We start from the raw sequence: 16745 nt of genomic DNA, 5'->3' as shown, positions 1-16745 counted from the left end.
CCCTAATTTTTAATTTGAAGAATATGTTAGTTATATAATTATTATTAATTCTGTAAATTAGCTTTAATAGCCTTTTGACTGAAACTGGATGATATATTTTTGTATCATAAATTCTTCCACATTTAAAATTAAAAATATATTGATATATTTAATAAAGTTCTTAATATTTGTTTGTGACCATCAAATAATACAGTGGTCTTTAAGTACTATATCATTTTTCTATTTCCACAATTGCCAGATATCTATCAAATGTTTGAAAATTTCTAACAAACCCAAGAATTGAGTTTAACACCAACTTTAATTTGGAATGGATGCTCACCTTTGAAGTTGAATATAAAGATATTGGCAATATGGGTGTTGGAGAGATGATTCAATGGGACATGTGCTTGCAGAATAAGGATGGAGTTTATAGTTCAGATCACCAGCTGGCACACAAATGCCTGATGTGCATAATGACCTCCCAATCGTTGGGAGAAAGAGACATGGAATTCTTGGAGCCAGCTGGCTAGTCTGAGACTTAACCATGAATTCAAGTAAGAGGCCTTGCATCAGAGCGTAAAATGGAGTGTGGGTAAAGCAGCTACTTATGTTGTCCCCTGGCCTGCACACATAAGACCTCCATACATATTAACAAAAATAAACACATGCATCAACATAAAACATGCAAAAATATATTAGCAATATTATTTGTACACATATCATAAGATGATGGCCTATCTAACTATGTAGTTAATATCTTTGTGAATTAGAGTAACTCCAAAAATTATATTGGAGGAGTTATTTATTCAGCCAATTTTTAATGAATCAAAGGATGAGATTAAATATCAGATTTAGCTCATATGTTTCAACTAAGGCCTCAATTTGGTTCATTTTTATGATTTATTTATGCATTTGGCACTTTTGATTAACATCATCAAGTTATATAATAGGTAATATAATAAAGATATATTTGTTCATTTAAAGATACAGACAATATAACATTTCTTTCCACTTAAAATAAATAAGGACCTTAGTCACAAACTTTTTTCTACTCTGTTTGTTTACTTCTCCATCTTAATTCCCAGAGAAACCTTTAATATATTAGCCTGGATCAATCTAGAACAAAGAAATCCGGAATGATTTATAATAAACTGACAGTATTAGGCCTAAGAAGGAAAAAACAAACATAATGAAGCTAAAGTGAACATGAAAAATGATGGGATCAAAATATTAGATGTTTCTCTCAAAGTTCAAACAGTTTTGGAGATTAATGGGGTCAGAAGTTGGAAATGGAGGAACTGATGGGTTGAGGTCGGAGCAGTAAGTGGTAACGGCAGTAGCTGCGGTCAGGGTGGATCTATGTAGCAGGATAATAAGTGAGGATAACTCAAAGGGAAAAGGCTCAGACGCTGAGAAGTCAGTGTCCCAAGCAGATGCAGCGTGCTCTGGGGATGTGCTGGCCTCACTTTTTTCATAGTAGCTATTGGAACTTACTGAGAAGTGCACATGTCTGCTGCTGCTGATGGTGTGATGTTTGGACCCCGGACTATTCCAGATTTTTGCTTTCTCTGCATCTGCAATTACCTTCCCCATGTTCTGAGTCTACATAAAAATAGATTTATGGAACAGTGACAGAGATGAGTGGTAGAGTACAGATTTAGCTGTCCTAAAAATATCTGATCACTGAAGTACTTTAACAAGACAGAAGTTTGCTTCTTTCTGTGGGATATTGGCTTTCAGGAGGGGTGGAATAGCTCTGTTCTTTGAGATATGGCAGGCTGTCTCGACTTTATTGTTCTTGCCTTGCCTTTTTTGTGTGCTCAAAATGGTATATCACTGTGCTTGTTAAGGAAAAAATAAGATAGGGGGGCTAAGCAAGTTCATGAATGCCTTACTCTCAAGTAAATAATATTAAAACACAATATAGCTAATTCTGTTTAGGTCTAACAGGTTGACAATATTACAGCTAATTATAAGGGAAATTAGATAGGTGAGTGCTACAGCATAACACTAGTATTTCAAAGTGAAAAGTGGAGATTTGATTGCCAAAATAAGGGAAGAAGAGAACTTAGGGTCCTAGCCTTATTATGGTCTCAGGAATAGGAGTGCCTTGTAAGGAGCAGAGCACCAGAAAGTGTCAGAGTGTAAAAGAACCACAACTGCCACCAAAGCATTGGGAGGCAACCAGGAAGTGCTCTCTTTAGAGACTGTTAATATAGTCTAGCCTTTCTAAGTAAAACTAGGAGTCAAAGAGTGCTACTCTTATCAATACTGATAAAGATTAAAGGCAATGAAGTACTTTGGGGCTGAGGGCAGTCATGAAATCTTTCTTGGTTTCCAGACCTCAGGCATTTGCTTAAGAGTGATTACTCCATATTTCCTAAGAGATGTATGCCTACGTATCCAGGTAGCTGCATATTGGGAATTAAGATAACGCGTATATACTAAAGATGAATAGACACAGAGATGGACTGGGCACCCATGTGTGAATTCTCAAAGCCTCAAGAATTCCCTGTAAGAGGAGCTAATTGAAATGGAGTGATGAATAGAACCCAACTCACATCTATCATGCTGTGACTTTACTTGGTCTCGACACTTATTTATCTAATTTTTTTCTATTCCAAATAATATAATTTGGATAGATCGAGTTGAAAGTATGAATAATTTTCATTAGGTAAGGCTTGTGGGGTAAGAAATTAGGGGAGGCAAAATAGGAGTACTTGAAAATTCTGCCTAACGTCAACTAAGAGAATGCAAAATCAAAGTCAAATAACCTTCATGGAAACCAGACATGCAAAATACACTGAAAACAAAGTCATATAAACAAACAAAAATCTTAACAATGAATTCCGGGGTAAATGGTTGATGCCAAAACTACCATATCCTAAACGATATTTACATTTCATTCAACATTCTGGCTCTTACTGAACCAAATAGGTCATTAAAGATGAGTGCAGTCTACTGCAAGCTTAGGCAAGTCAGGGGGCTAAGTGCAGGTGTTGTTTTGGATATGGTATTGCTTTTATAGGTGATTATTCAGGCTTCAAGGGCTTATATGCAGCCTTTAGCTTAGAGAATGAATTATTTTCCATTCTAATAAAAGAGGCATCAGAAACATGATATTTAGTATGGAAAGAACTTATCTATAGGTACAAGGTCTCCAAATACCGGCTTTCTGATAGCCCTGACAGCTTACTGAAAATGAAGACAAGAAAAAAGTGTCTAATAATTGCATAATCTTACCTGAATTTATGCTTTTTGTAAGGCAAGGGATAAGATTAAGGTGGATCAAGAATTGGGGACACTGTCTAAGACTTTCTCAAATAATTATGGTATTTTGCATCCCTCACCACAATAAAGGAAGTACAGAAGCTGGCATCCCCTGTAGATTCTGGTGGCAACTCGTTCCATATCTAGGAATTCTTCTGTCTGAGTTTTGAGGAACATAAATGGCTGCCAGATTGTAGTTCTGCTTGAAACAGAAAAAGACTGTAGCAGATCAAAGCTGTGATTGAAGCTGCTTTCCTTTTCCAGGCAATATTACTCAGCAAGTTCCAAATGGTTGCAGCTTTTAGTGATATAGAATGTATAACGAGTCTAAGAAGAATGCTGAAGAAAGACTAAGCTGCTTGCAGCACAGATACCATGAAAATGTGCCCGATAGGTTGGTTATGGGTCAGGGAGCACTGAATGAAGAAGGGTCTCATATTTATAAACTGGCTGCACTTGGACTTATCAAATCATAGTGTTGCACATGCTTGGCAGCAGTTTCTTGTTGTTTGGAAACTGTTTAGAACTGATTCCAATAAAGGACACAGCAAAGGAGCAAACACTACAGCTGGTAGCCCTAATGTTCCAAAATTACTTACTATAGTGAGTAGTCTTTTCCAGAAGTACCTACCTATGGCCATATGGAAATTCTCATAAGAACCTGAGAGAGAGCAGAGAGGGAAAATCTTCCCAAAGAGCAAAGGCAAAATGCTTATCTAAATTAAAAGAGGCAGTGGCTCAATACAGGGATATATGCATATTTTTGGAAAGTGTTTTTTGATTTACTCATCTGGAGAGAAATTACTAGAAAGTTCAAAGATGAGGAAGTCTTGAATGGAGTCATGTAAGTGAACATATGGTAACATACACCAGGTGTGATGATCTTTGTATGAAATATGAATACCTTCTAAAAACCATCTGTCACAGAAGTGGTACTCTGTTGGCCCTACACCAATATGTTTTAGCACTGTAGTAATAGTTTGAAATGCAGTCACCAGTTACAGAGATTGTGGTATAATTTCTTACTTACTATGGCTAGCCTAGAGAAATTCATCTTTAAATGCCTTATCTAAAGTCACAAAAATGTGGTTCACTCCTTAAGAAGACAACTGCCTTGATGTACAGTAGAGTATACATTGTATCACTTCTCTATAGCCTGAAGGACAGATGTCTGGTGTGAGATTCCCCTCTGTATGCTGTGAATACCATTGGCCAATAAAGAAATCTGTTTTGTCCTGTGATAGGGTGCAGTAGAGCTAGGTGGGGAAAACTATACTGAATGCTGGGAGAAGGAAGGCAGAGACAGGGCGAAGCCACGTAGTCCTGCCAGAGACAGATGCTGGAACTTTACCCAGTAAGCCACAGCCTTGTGATATACACAGATTAATGGAGATGGGTTAGTTTAGGATATGAGTTAGCCAGAACTACACATAAGCTATTGGCCAAACAGTACTGCTAATAATATGGTCTCTGTGTAGTTATTTTGGGGCTGAGCAGCCGGGAACAAACAAGTGGCCTCCCTATAACAAATTGGTGCCAACCTGGTCAACTAAAATCCACTTAAACCTAAGAGAGTTTGGGAATGAATTCTAGGCACAAAAAAGAGAAAGGAGTTAAGCATGCACTAACACCATGACTCCTTTAAGAGAGGTTTTTCTGATTCAGCAGTAGAAGAAAAAAAATTTGCTCAGGTTTGAAATGGCAGCTTCTTGGGCATGCTGCTAATGCAAACTCTGGCTCTTTCAGGAGGCCAAACACTTAAATGATGTTTGTGGGTCTAGGTGCTTGTGTGCCTGTCCTCTTGGGGTCAGGAGAAAATAGCTGAGGCCACACCTAGGACTCAGTGCTCCCCACTTGGGCAGGCAATGGAATCAGGTCTACTAGGCATGCACAAACCGAAGAACAGTTCATTTAAAAATGTAATAAATAATTAAGAAATATAGATTTATAAATAATCATCTATAATAGTCAAACTTCTAGTCATGTTAGTTAGGTTTTCTAGATATATAGAGCTCTATTTAAGTTAGATAGGTATTCTTCAAATCTTTCAGAGACCTTCAGAATTTGGCATTAAAAATGTTTTAATATCTTAGGTCTTTTCATGACAGTGGGTACAGCTGCACCTGGCTGCATCAATCTACATCAAGAGGAATATGGGCATAGAAGAGGCTCCTCATGGAGTTTGCTAGTCATTTGGGCAAGAAATTACTCTTGCCTGGAGTGCTTGATGCTATGCTGTATGAACTGGACATGCAGAAGCCATAAAGAAATGACTGCTGAACTTGCTTAAAAGTAAGATGGTCCTTCAGGCTTCCTGCTTCATGAAAGAGTCTGCCAGACATTCTTCAGGACACAGAAGAAAGTTACTGACAAATTGCTAATGTGGAACTATCTTTAAATTTCCTGCTTCATAGAAAAGTCTGCTGGATACTATGGGCCTGTAGGCTGAAGATAGATGCTCCGATGATACAAAGAATTTTGAGTGACTGTCCAGGCAGCAAGATGTCTCTGTCAATTCTAGTTTTGGAAGTTGCTTACAATGCAATTCCTGTTAACTTATGTAATATTATATCTTTCTGGGGTCTTTGATGGAGTTGAAGAACATATAGTTATAGTTGTCCTTAGTTATGGTAAAAGATAAAGTAGATATAAACATTGTAACTGTAATTCTTGCCCAATAACTGTTTTGTTGCATGTAATTTCACTATGTTAAAGTTGAAAACCTTCCTTTATATTTAAACAGAAAAGGGGAGGTGATGTGGGATTCCTCTCTGTGTTCTGTGAATACCATTGGTTAATAAAGAAATCTGCCTTGGCCTATGATAGGGTACAGTAGAGCTAGGCAGGGAAAACTATACTGAATGCTGGAAGAAAGAAGGCAGAGTCAGGGAGAAGCCATGTAGCCCCACCCGAGACAGACGCTGAAAGTTTACTTGGTAAATCACAGCCTCATGGTGATACACAGATTAATGGAGATGAGTTAATTTAAAATATGATTTATCCAGAAATATTCTTAAGCTATTGGCCAAATGCCATTGCAAATAATATGAGTTCTGTGTAGTTATTTTGTGGCTGAGCAGGTGGGAACAAACAAGCGGCATCCCTACAACAGATGTCCTTTCTCTGTATGGTTTCACCTTTCTTGATGAGTCCCATTCATGTCATTTTTCAGAGACATGTGGATTCTTAAGGTAATTAACTCATGGCATGAATTTCCACTTGGTATAGCACATGATCTTATATCACAGTTTAGTAGGTGAAAAATAATATGTCTTTGACTTTGAGATCTGTTCATTGGCTCGTATATCAAGCTATATAGAAGCTTTTAATTTGGGAACATCTGACTGGTATGCCAGAATCACAGCTGAACCATAAGCTCATAGGAAGTCACTCATCAAGTATTATCCAAAGCACAATGCATGTGCTAAATTAGTTTCCATAGGAGAGATAGAGATCAAGAATTGAAAGCAGGTGTGAACCTCTCCTCTACTTACCATCCCACATCAGCTTTCTGAAGCAATTCTTCCAATCAATACCCTATAACCAAAAGTCATAGTTCTAGTTGTGTCCTCACCAGTGCTAATTTTAATACCAAAATAGAAAAGGGAATGGACTGCTACCATATATGAAGGACATGGACATGCCACTCAAACCAAGCAATAATTAAAAATATAAAAGATTTGCTCTTTGGTGTGTAGAAGTGAGGTTCCAAGGGAAAACTTCTGCCCTTCCCCAAATGAGGGAGACAGATAATCATAATCTAAGGGACTTGATGCTTATGAACTGAAATCTTTACAGAAACCAGTGCCAAGACTGGAAGGCTTGAAGTGATATTAGTGCATGTTTGCATGTGCACACACACACACACACACACACACACACACACACACACTAAATAAATCAATCAATGTAAACATTTAAATGAGTCTATATTTAAATAACAAAATTTGAGAACAGGCAAATATAAAATAATGGTGAGAAGATCAAATGCTACTAGATGAATGGAAGAAAGGAATGAACAAGTAAAGCATAGACAGAATTTGTAGCAATAAAAAATACTCTGATACCATATCCATGTGTAACTGGAGGTGTCTACCCTGTCTGCCATTTATCGAATAACCACTCTGAGGCTTAATATTAATTACAAACTGTTTACTGTTTGACCCACTAGTTCAGGCTTATTATTAACTTCCAACTTAAATTAACCTATTTCCATTATTCTATATTTTATCACAAGGCTTGTGGCTTGTTACCTCACATCTTGCTGTGGCTGCTGTCGTCTCTGAGACTCGGCCTTCTTTTTTCCTGCATCTTTGTTGAATTTCCTATCTTTCTCTCTTCTGCCTGGCTATGGCCAAATCAACTTCTTTATTAAGCAATGGTAATAAAACATATTTAGCATGCAGAAGGGTATCCCACATCATCCGTGAATACATATTTGTATATTATGGAAGTCTATGGAATCTTTAACATATAGAAATTCTGATTAATCTGTGGGTTTTGGCTGATAATGATGTATAAGAGGTGCACAATTTTATAAAATAAGTGTCCCACTAAACTGTGAGATATTGTCAACAGGAGGAGCTGTGTGTGTTCGTGGCAAAGGCTGCATGAGAACACTGTCAAACAGTCCCTACTTGTGACACAGCCAATGGCATTCTTAGGTGGAGACTTTTTAAGTGAATTGTTGTCAAGCACAAAGGAGTAGAAACTTTGAACAATCTCTTTGAAGTAAAGCTATACAATCCATAGAGATGAGAAAGTGTCTTCCCAAAACAGAAACACTTTGTGGCACAATGAATTTTCATAAATGCATTAACCAACCTGACAATTGAACTTACAGTTTGAAGATGTCTTCCCTTGAAAATTTCTGGTTAGTTCTTTATTTTGTAAGCCAAGAACACATTCTTCTTTAAAGCTATGCTTTAGTTTAATAAAAAAAATGGTACCAAGGTAACTGTACAGTGTATTGAAATAGCAAAAAGAAATTGAAAGTTATGTTAGAGGTTAAACTGTAGTTTTTCTTTAACAATAACATAGTTTTATATAAAAATCTTAGGAAGAAATCTTTTGTATCAACCTGATATTACTTTATGGTTGACAGAAACAGGTAGGTACTTATCATTGGCTAGTTTAGTGGTGTTATTCTGAAGTTACTGAAGTCAGATTATAACACCTGAGATGGGGATTGTCTCAAGAAGACATTAAGAGTTCCTGGTCACATCTTTCCTTTTATGATGGACAGGATTTATTGCTAAGAATTGGGTGGTAGTCAGTGGAGGAGCACAGTATGGGAAGAAGTTGCCAGATGACCTAAATTAGAGAAACATCAATTAAAACAGAGTGGGCTCCCTATAAAGACTATAGAGTACTTAAAAGGTTTTGTAAAGCAGAATGTTGTATTGTGAAATAAAAGTCCAAACTAGCTCTGTAAACAAGGGCTTCCATAGAAATCAATATATTTACCATAATTATCTTTTGTGTGCAAAACAGCTTGCACGGAAATTATGTTAGCACAAAGGATACAAATAATGAACTATCTACTGAGGAACACATTAGTGATGCTTTTATAGAAAATGCCACTGAGCTTTGCCTAGAATAGCCATGAAATGGACAGAGGTCCAATAATGACTTACAAAAGTGATTAGTGTTAAACGTCAGATATATTCTTACATTTGTTCATTTTATATGTGGTATGTTAGGTGGGTTTCATGAAAGTCAGAGAACAGCATTCAAGAGTCAGGTCTCTCCTACGTGGGTTCCATTAATTGAACTCAGGTTGTCAGGCCTTGCGGGAGCCACCGTTACCTGCTGAGCCATTTTGACAGTATAAATCTCAAAGCTTTAAAGCTCAGGTAAAAAACAAAAGTTTGAGTTTATCAAAATTGTGAATAGAATTTCTTGCAAGATAGTGATATGATCCATGGTGTATAGCATTTGGTATTCACATTACTGATTAATGGAGCCGAAGACTGAAAAGATTTTATAGGAAAATGTTAAGACTCAGTATGAATATATTTTGTATGTGAAACAATTGTCATAATGGAATTACAGGGAACATACACTGGCATGATTTATACATTTAAATGTAAGTGGGGATTATCTGCATCTAATCACCACCAATTTGCTCTGAATTGCATTGTGAATATTGTGATTTTAGACTCTCTTCATTCCACCATGATAGCAGAACAGCAATTTATTCTTTTCTATGACAGTCAAAAGATTTTATGGAAGTTTTGAAAAAATTGGCAAAGTTAAAGTGAAGAAGAAAATAGCTTCTAGACTATTCACATCAGGCAGATGTCATTATAATTGAAGTCAAAGATAAAATATATAGTGTACTTGATTAAATTTAGCCTGAACCTAATGGTCATAGAGACAGAAATGGAAATGATAGTACATAATTTCTGCCAATTATTACTTGAAATGTCTAAGTATTCTTTGGATTTTTCTTTCTAACTCACAACTTTTCTTTGCATTACTATATAAACTGTAAAATACTAGTTCCTTTTACCTTGCATTTTTGGTTACTCACTCAAAATTTATTTTATTCCATCACTGTTCTGTGTAGTATTAGTGTGAAATATGTTCAACATGGCCTATGTTTACGTGGACAGTGAAAAAGGTACACTGATTAACAGCTAAAATAACAATGTAGTTCTTTTTTTGAACACTTTCAAAAACTTTAGTTAACAGTGTTTGCATGTATGTATATATGTGGCGTGTGTGTGTGTGTGTGTACATGTATGAGTGCTTGAGTTCAAGCATGCATACACCATGACATATGTGTAGAGGAGAGAGGGCAGCATTCGGGAATTTGTCTTCTTTTCGCTATCGGTTAGGGAATTTAACTAGTGCTATGCTTGTGCAACAAGCTGATGCCAAAATGTGGCTCTTGATGTTTAAGAATTAATCATTTTAATCCTGTTTGTTATCACCGTAGATTTTATAGTTGCATTTCTAACGACACCTTACAACAAGTGAGTAATATTTGTCAAGTGCTCCTTACTACATCTTTTTAGAAAATATTTTCCACGTAATCAGTCCATAAACTAAATCCAAGTGTGTAATACTCCCCCATGAAATAGATTTAAGAAATGTTAATTCATATTAATATCCTTTATTTCTGTTTCCTGTAATGATTAAGAAAATAATTTCTTCTCATCTCAAAAAAGTGGTTATAACCTAATAGATTGTTGTTTTGTTTATAATGATTATCCTCAAAAATACAATCACCAAAGTGATGATAATATTTAGAAGTGGGGACTTTGGGGATGGTTAAATCATGAGGATGAATTTACTACTATTAGTAAAGTTGGTCCCTGGTCTCAGTAGGCTTCCTTGAAACTTCTGCCTGCCAAGTGAGAACACCAAAGAGGCACTATCTATGTAGCATAAATATCAAATCAGCTAGTATCTTGATCTAAGAGTTCCCAGTGTCTGGAAACTTGAGAAAAACATTCTAAATCAGTCAACACATCCTTGACACATGTGAAGTCATTGGTTTGTAGTATTATCTTAAAATGGGCTATTTTGTGAAAGTTTCCTGCACTTGATGACACTCATGAGTAGAATACTCACAGCCAGGTGAGCTCTAGTACTGAATCACAGCAGTGTGATTTCTAGGAGACAAGCAGCTTCCACAGTTTGCCCCATCATTTTCTCTGATCACTTATACATCACCAGAAAGCTTCCTTCCTCTTCCTCAATTTTGTATAAAGAGCTTGGGATATTTGAGAGAATCCACTGTAGAGCTTGTATCAGCAGCCTTCTACAAGTGCTGTCTTCCCATGGGACCAGAGAAAAGCTGTTTCCTACACTGTTTGCACAATACAAATATTCTAGTTTGTTCTGTGGCTCTGTTGTCTTAGAGGCTAAGTAATCTGACGTTCATTCCCTCCGTGTATAATACAATTCTCACTGTAGCGGTTTGTTCTCCCTTTCCTCATGTTTGCCAAGTAGCTGTGTGTCCACAACTCCATTCAGGTCATTCAACACCAAGACTCCTTGAGGAATCAAACATTTCATGGCAATTTCTACCAAAGCAACTGTTTAAATCAAATATCAAAACAAAAGCTGCAAGGTTGTTCTGAGATTCCTTTGTTCACAGTAAATTGGCCACAATCAAGGGCCTTAAAGCTGAGCACATGTTACTTTGCTGCAGTTGAGGAACCCAGGATTCACAGTATCCTTGAGAAAAACCCAAGCATCTTTAAACCAAGCATTGAACAAATTAATAAATATATAAATCCTAATTATATAAATATATATAAATCCTAAATATATAAATATATAAATCCAATTACTTTATTTCATTTAAATACAAAATATGCTTGGAAAAAATACAAGCCTTCACTTATTATTATAGTACCTCTGACATTGATTCCAAGACTTCAGTAATTGCTTTGAAAGTCAAGTTCCAAGCAGGAAAATTAGGTGTATTTCTTTTTAACCTCGGTTTTCTTTTGCCCTTGTATAGCTAACTTAGAATGTTTGTTAGTTATTTAAAAATCAATATCTTATAGAGAGAAAATTGCTTTTACGTTTTACTTTGCAGTGTTTTGGTACATACAACACTGTTTCCCTAGGAGAATAGATTTTAGCTGTGTAAGTCAACAACAAACCATATGCTGGGACTAAGTTCAGCAGGATCAGCCTCACCGGATTACATTGTGTGGCAAAGGAGAATAGATCAGCAAGGCAGCATCTGTTTTAACATTTGTTTTAGAAAATCATTGATAATTCGGCTCAATTTTGTTGATTGGCAGCTTGTTGTATTTTTCGTTGGTTTTTGTGTCAGTTTTCATTTTTATGATATGACTTGAAAAGAATGGTTTTCCATTTATCAGGATGAAAACAGCAGCCTCAAAGACATTCATATAGATATGTATATTTACCTTTTGTCTTTTATAGAAGTTAAAGACAGATTCACTTTCGCCTTTCTCTGTGGTATTTCACAAGCAATGTAGATTTTATTGTATCTTGTTCTCTAGTGGTTAGTGCCATTGCCTGAGTGTTTATTAGAGAGAAGAGCCTTCCAGTTTCTCCATTGTGGTGGTTTGAAAGAAAAATGACCCCCATAAACCCATAGAGAATGACACTATTAAGAGGTGTGTGACCTTGTTGGAGTAGGTATGGCTCTGTTAGAGGAAGTGGGTCACTGTGGGGCTGGGCTTTGAGGTCTCATATACCCAAACTGAGTTACTCAGTTTACTTAGTGTTACTCAGTATCCTTCTACTGCCTGCAGATCAAGATGTAAGGATTCTCAGCTCCTTCTCCAGCGTTACATCTGCCTGCATGATGCCATGCTTCTCATCATGAAGACAGTGGACCAAATCTCGGAAACTGTAAACCAGCCCCAGATAAATGTTTTTATTTATAAGAGTTGCCACTATCATGCTGCCTTTTCACAGCAATAAAAACCCGATGATAACTAGTTTTAGAAAAAATATGAGGCATTTCATAATTCATCCTCCAGCATGTAAGATGCTCACTGATTTGACAAGGAACAGGAACAAAGAAGGGCGTATCCCTTCTTCAGAGTAGCAAAGCTGGGGTGGAGTAGTGTTGAGAAATAAAACTCAAACTGAGTTTTGAAAAGCAGGCTGAAGAGGAAATCAAGGAGCCTGCATGGGTCTGTGCTAGGTCCTCTACATTTGTTTTCTGGTTTTTAGTCCTGTGTTCTGTAGGGCTTCTAACAGTGAAAAGGGGGGTGTCTCTGACTGATGGAGGACTCTCATTGGTTAATAAAGAAACTGCCTTGGCTTTTTGATAGGGCAGGATTTAGATAGGTGGAGTAGACAGAACAGAATGCTGGGAAGAAGGGAAGTTAGACAGCCGCCATGCCTCTCCTCTCTGGGTCAGTTACCATGAAGCCAGCCACCAGGTCAGACATGCTGAATCCTTCCCGATAAGTCACCACCTTGTGGTGCTACACAGATTACTAAATATGGGTTAAAGCAAGATATGAGAATTAGCCAATAAGAGGCTGAAACTAATGGGCCAGGCAGTGTTTAAATGAATACAATTTGGGTGCTGTTATTTCGGGTGTAAAGCTAACCATGCAGGAGCCAGGCAGGATGAAAGGCAGGCCTGCCCACAGCTACTGACTACATCTGACTCTTCTGTCTGCTCTACTGAATTGCCTAGCCAAGCCTTGATAGGAAGATTTGGGCCTTGGGTGGCTTTCTCTATTCTGAAGAAAACAGAGGAGGAGCACTTCTGGGATGAGGGGAGTTCTAGGGGGAGTGGAGGGAGAGGAAACTTCAGTCAAGATGTATTGAAAACAAAAAAGTAAGAAAAATTTAAAAATCAAATTAAAAAAGAGTGGCAATATGCAAGTATGTCCAATATAAACTAACTTTTGTAAAGTGGAAAGCATATAGTTAATGTCTTGAGTCTCGCACATTGAACATACTTTAGGGTATTAAGATGTATGTAAATGTCTCCAGAATTAAAGCAAGAAGACACTGGTAGTGGTTCTTTCTGTGAAGCAATTTATAATTATTTGCTAAGTGGTTTAATCAGATAAGTAAATATAATTAGCACTGGGTATTTTTTTCACTTTATGTGGATGGTGTTTCTAAGCACTGCAGGGAAGGGCTTTAGGTCAGACCTGGGTTTAAAAGTAGCATCGACCTTCACCAGCTGTTTGAGCTGAGTGAGCCCCTGTGGGGCAGTTCTCTCCTGTGTTATCAAGAGGGTGTGCAGTAGACACATCTGTGTTAGGAACCTGGCACCAAGGATGAGTTCAATGGATACTAATTGTTCTTTTTTTTTTTTTTTTTTAAAAATCCTTCCCCTTCTCTATTAGAAAAAAAAATATATTCAAATCGGTACCTCAGGGAGAAGGCTAATGGAGAGCAGGTGAGGGCAGACAGGAACAAAGTAGAGTCAATGGGTTTCCCTGCTTCCTGAAGAGAAGCTGCTCCCTTGGAAAGGACTTAAATTGAGTCTAAGTCTTGACAAAAACAAAAAATCATGGTCAATTGGGCAATATCAATTTAAAGAAACAGTAAATTTCAAAATAATATCAACGTGGGACTTAACTGTGGGAGTGCTGGAAACATGAAACAGCTGAGGTCAAGGGAATCAGATGAGGGTTAACACACAGTATTTATTCAGATGCCTGTCGGTTTTTAATATGTAAAGTATTTTTCTTTACTTACTGAGTATCATGTAACATTTTTATATTAGAAAAAGTGAATGTGTATTATCGCTTCATCAGTCTGTTATTTAGTTTATTTTAAATTAAATATTACATGAGGATTGCCCTGGGTTTCTTGAATTTTTAGGAGTTTTCTGGGCCCTTCTAATATGGCATATTACATAGCTTTAAGATAAGAGTTTGGTATAAAGCATGGATTTTAAATATGTGATTATAAAGTAAAAATTATTTCCCTAAAAAATAATGATGATAATTTCATAGTTTTTATTATAAATAATTCTATAAAGTATTGTGACCACTATACTTTGTTAGGGAAACTGAAGATAATAGCAAATAATGTATATAAATTTATTGGCATTTAGATCATGATGCCCCAGATACTGATTGATAATTTTTATATTGTCCTGGCCTTCAATGGGATGATACTTTGAAATAAACAAGTGTCAAAAACTACACAATCTTGGAATCAATGAGGAAGAAAAGAAGCCACTCTCAAAGGACACATTGTTACCATTTGTATGACATCCTAACAGGAAAGTGCTACTGGGATGGTGGTCAGAGTTGCCAAGTTTGGGATGTGGTTGCTAGGGTTTGGGAATGGGAGGGCATGAATATGAAAGTAAAATAAAAGGAAGTGTGAAGGCATGACATTTTCTGCACTGAGTTTGTCATGGTGGATTAATGGATCATTTAATGCGCTGGACTTACAGGAGTCTATATCAAAAGTCAATGAACAATGTGATAATGACGTAGATATAGTACACCTACATGTGGATAGATGGAGGTGTGTGAGAGGAAACGTGCCCAACGAGGAAACAGTCTCAGTGGGGCCATGAGAATGGGACAAATGTGGGCGTCTAGTAGAATGCGGTCAACACCTTTTCCTCTGTGTGTGTGTGTGTGTGTGTGTGTGTGTGCGTGCGTGTGTGTGCGCGTGACTAGGTTCATGAGCAGGATTAATACTGCAGAGAAATGGCGGCTGGCTTTCTTCAAGCTAGATTACTAGAAACAATCCAATTGAAAGGAAACAGGAGAGATAAAATACCAAGACCACCTTGCAAAACAACTAATGTCAGAATCAAGGAAAATCGATGAAACAGAAAAGATCTTGAAATTAATCCTATAAAAGGAAGAAATAAGTAAGTAGCAATTTAACATAAACAGCAGAGGTAAAACATAGAATGACATAATTGTACTGCTAAATGGAAAAATAAACATTTCAAATTAAAATCAAATAAGTGTATTTTCAAATGGATAAAAGCTGAATTTTTTTGTTTAAGTTGAATTATAAAAGTTGAAGATAAACAAGTTTTTCCTAGCTAAATAAAACAAAAACAACACTCTATGCAAACAGAACTAAATAAGAAGAAGCCAAGACACCAAAAAGAGTTAATATGTATAGATAAAAAGATACCACTTACCTCAGTTTTTTAAAAAAAACTAAACAAATAACACATTTGCTTATTCCAACAATAAATGGTGATAACAGCTCTGTAGCATGAGCAGAAATAAAATTTAAAGAAAAGCAAAAAATAGGCAGTAGTTTAAAACGTAAGTTATTGTTTTGGTTGTACATGTTCCACAAAATAATTTGTTATTCTAAATAGGCTATTATAGATCAGAATGAATATTGTAATGCCAAAAGGCAATAGATTAAATTAAATGGTTTAATAGTCAAACAGCAGTAGATAAGTTAAAAGAAACTAAAATAAATTTAGGAGAGGAAAAGCAAAGAGAGAGAGAGAAACTAATAAATAAATATGGAGATAGTAGTGAGGTGGAGTATTTTAATTCAATTACACCTGTAGCTCCAGAGCATGCAGATACACTATAAGTAAAGGACAGAAATTCCACAGATGTTCACAAAGGCACCACTCAGCTGTCTAGGAGCCACATTGCACAGGCGGTATGAGACAATCTTGGAAATGGTGCAGCCTACAAACAGTAACCTAAAACACGTCTAAGGTGAGAGGGACTATTACCAGAAGTTGGAAAGATTTTATAGCAATTCCAGTGACAAACCTTCAGTGTCAGGTGATGACTACTGAAGCATGAGCCCTTGGTAGACGAGCTTTGGAAAGCATATGGGAGGTGTGAGACTCCCTAGTCAGGCAAGAATCCCTAGTCAGGGAAGAATCCCTAGTCAGGGAAGAATCCCTAGTCAGGGAAGCAATTGTATTGTAAGATGTAGCATATGAAGGATATTTTTGGTAAGCCAAGTTTAACTTCATTAGAGGGATCTGTTTGCTGTATGATGTAGAGATAAAAGCAAGCATGTCAAAAAATACTTTGACTGGCTAAAATGTAGATGAAAATAAAGTTTAAAGG

The sequence above is a fragment of the Arvicola amphibius genome, chromosome 1, assembly GCF_903992535.2.
Source record: "Arvicola amphibius chromosome 1, mArvAmp1.2, whole genome shotgun sequence".
NCBI classification, from domain to species: domain Eukaryota; kingdom Metazoa; phylum Chordata; class Mammalia; order Rodentia; family Cricetidae; genus Arvicola; species Arvicola amphibius.
Note: the sequence above shows the minus strand (reverse complement) of the source record.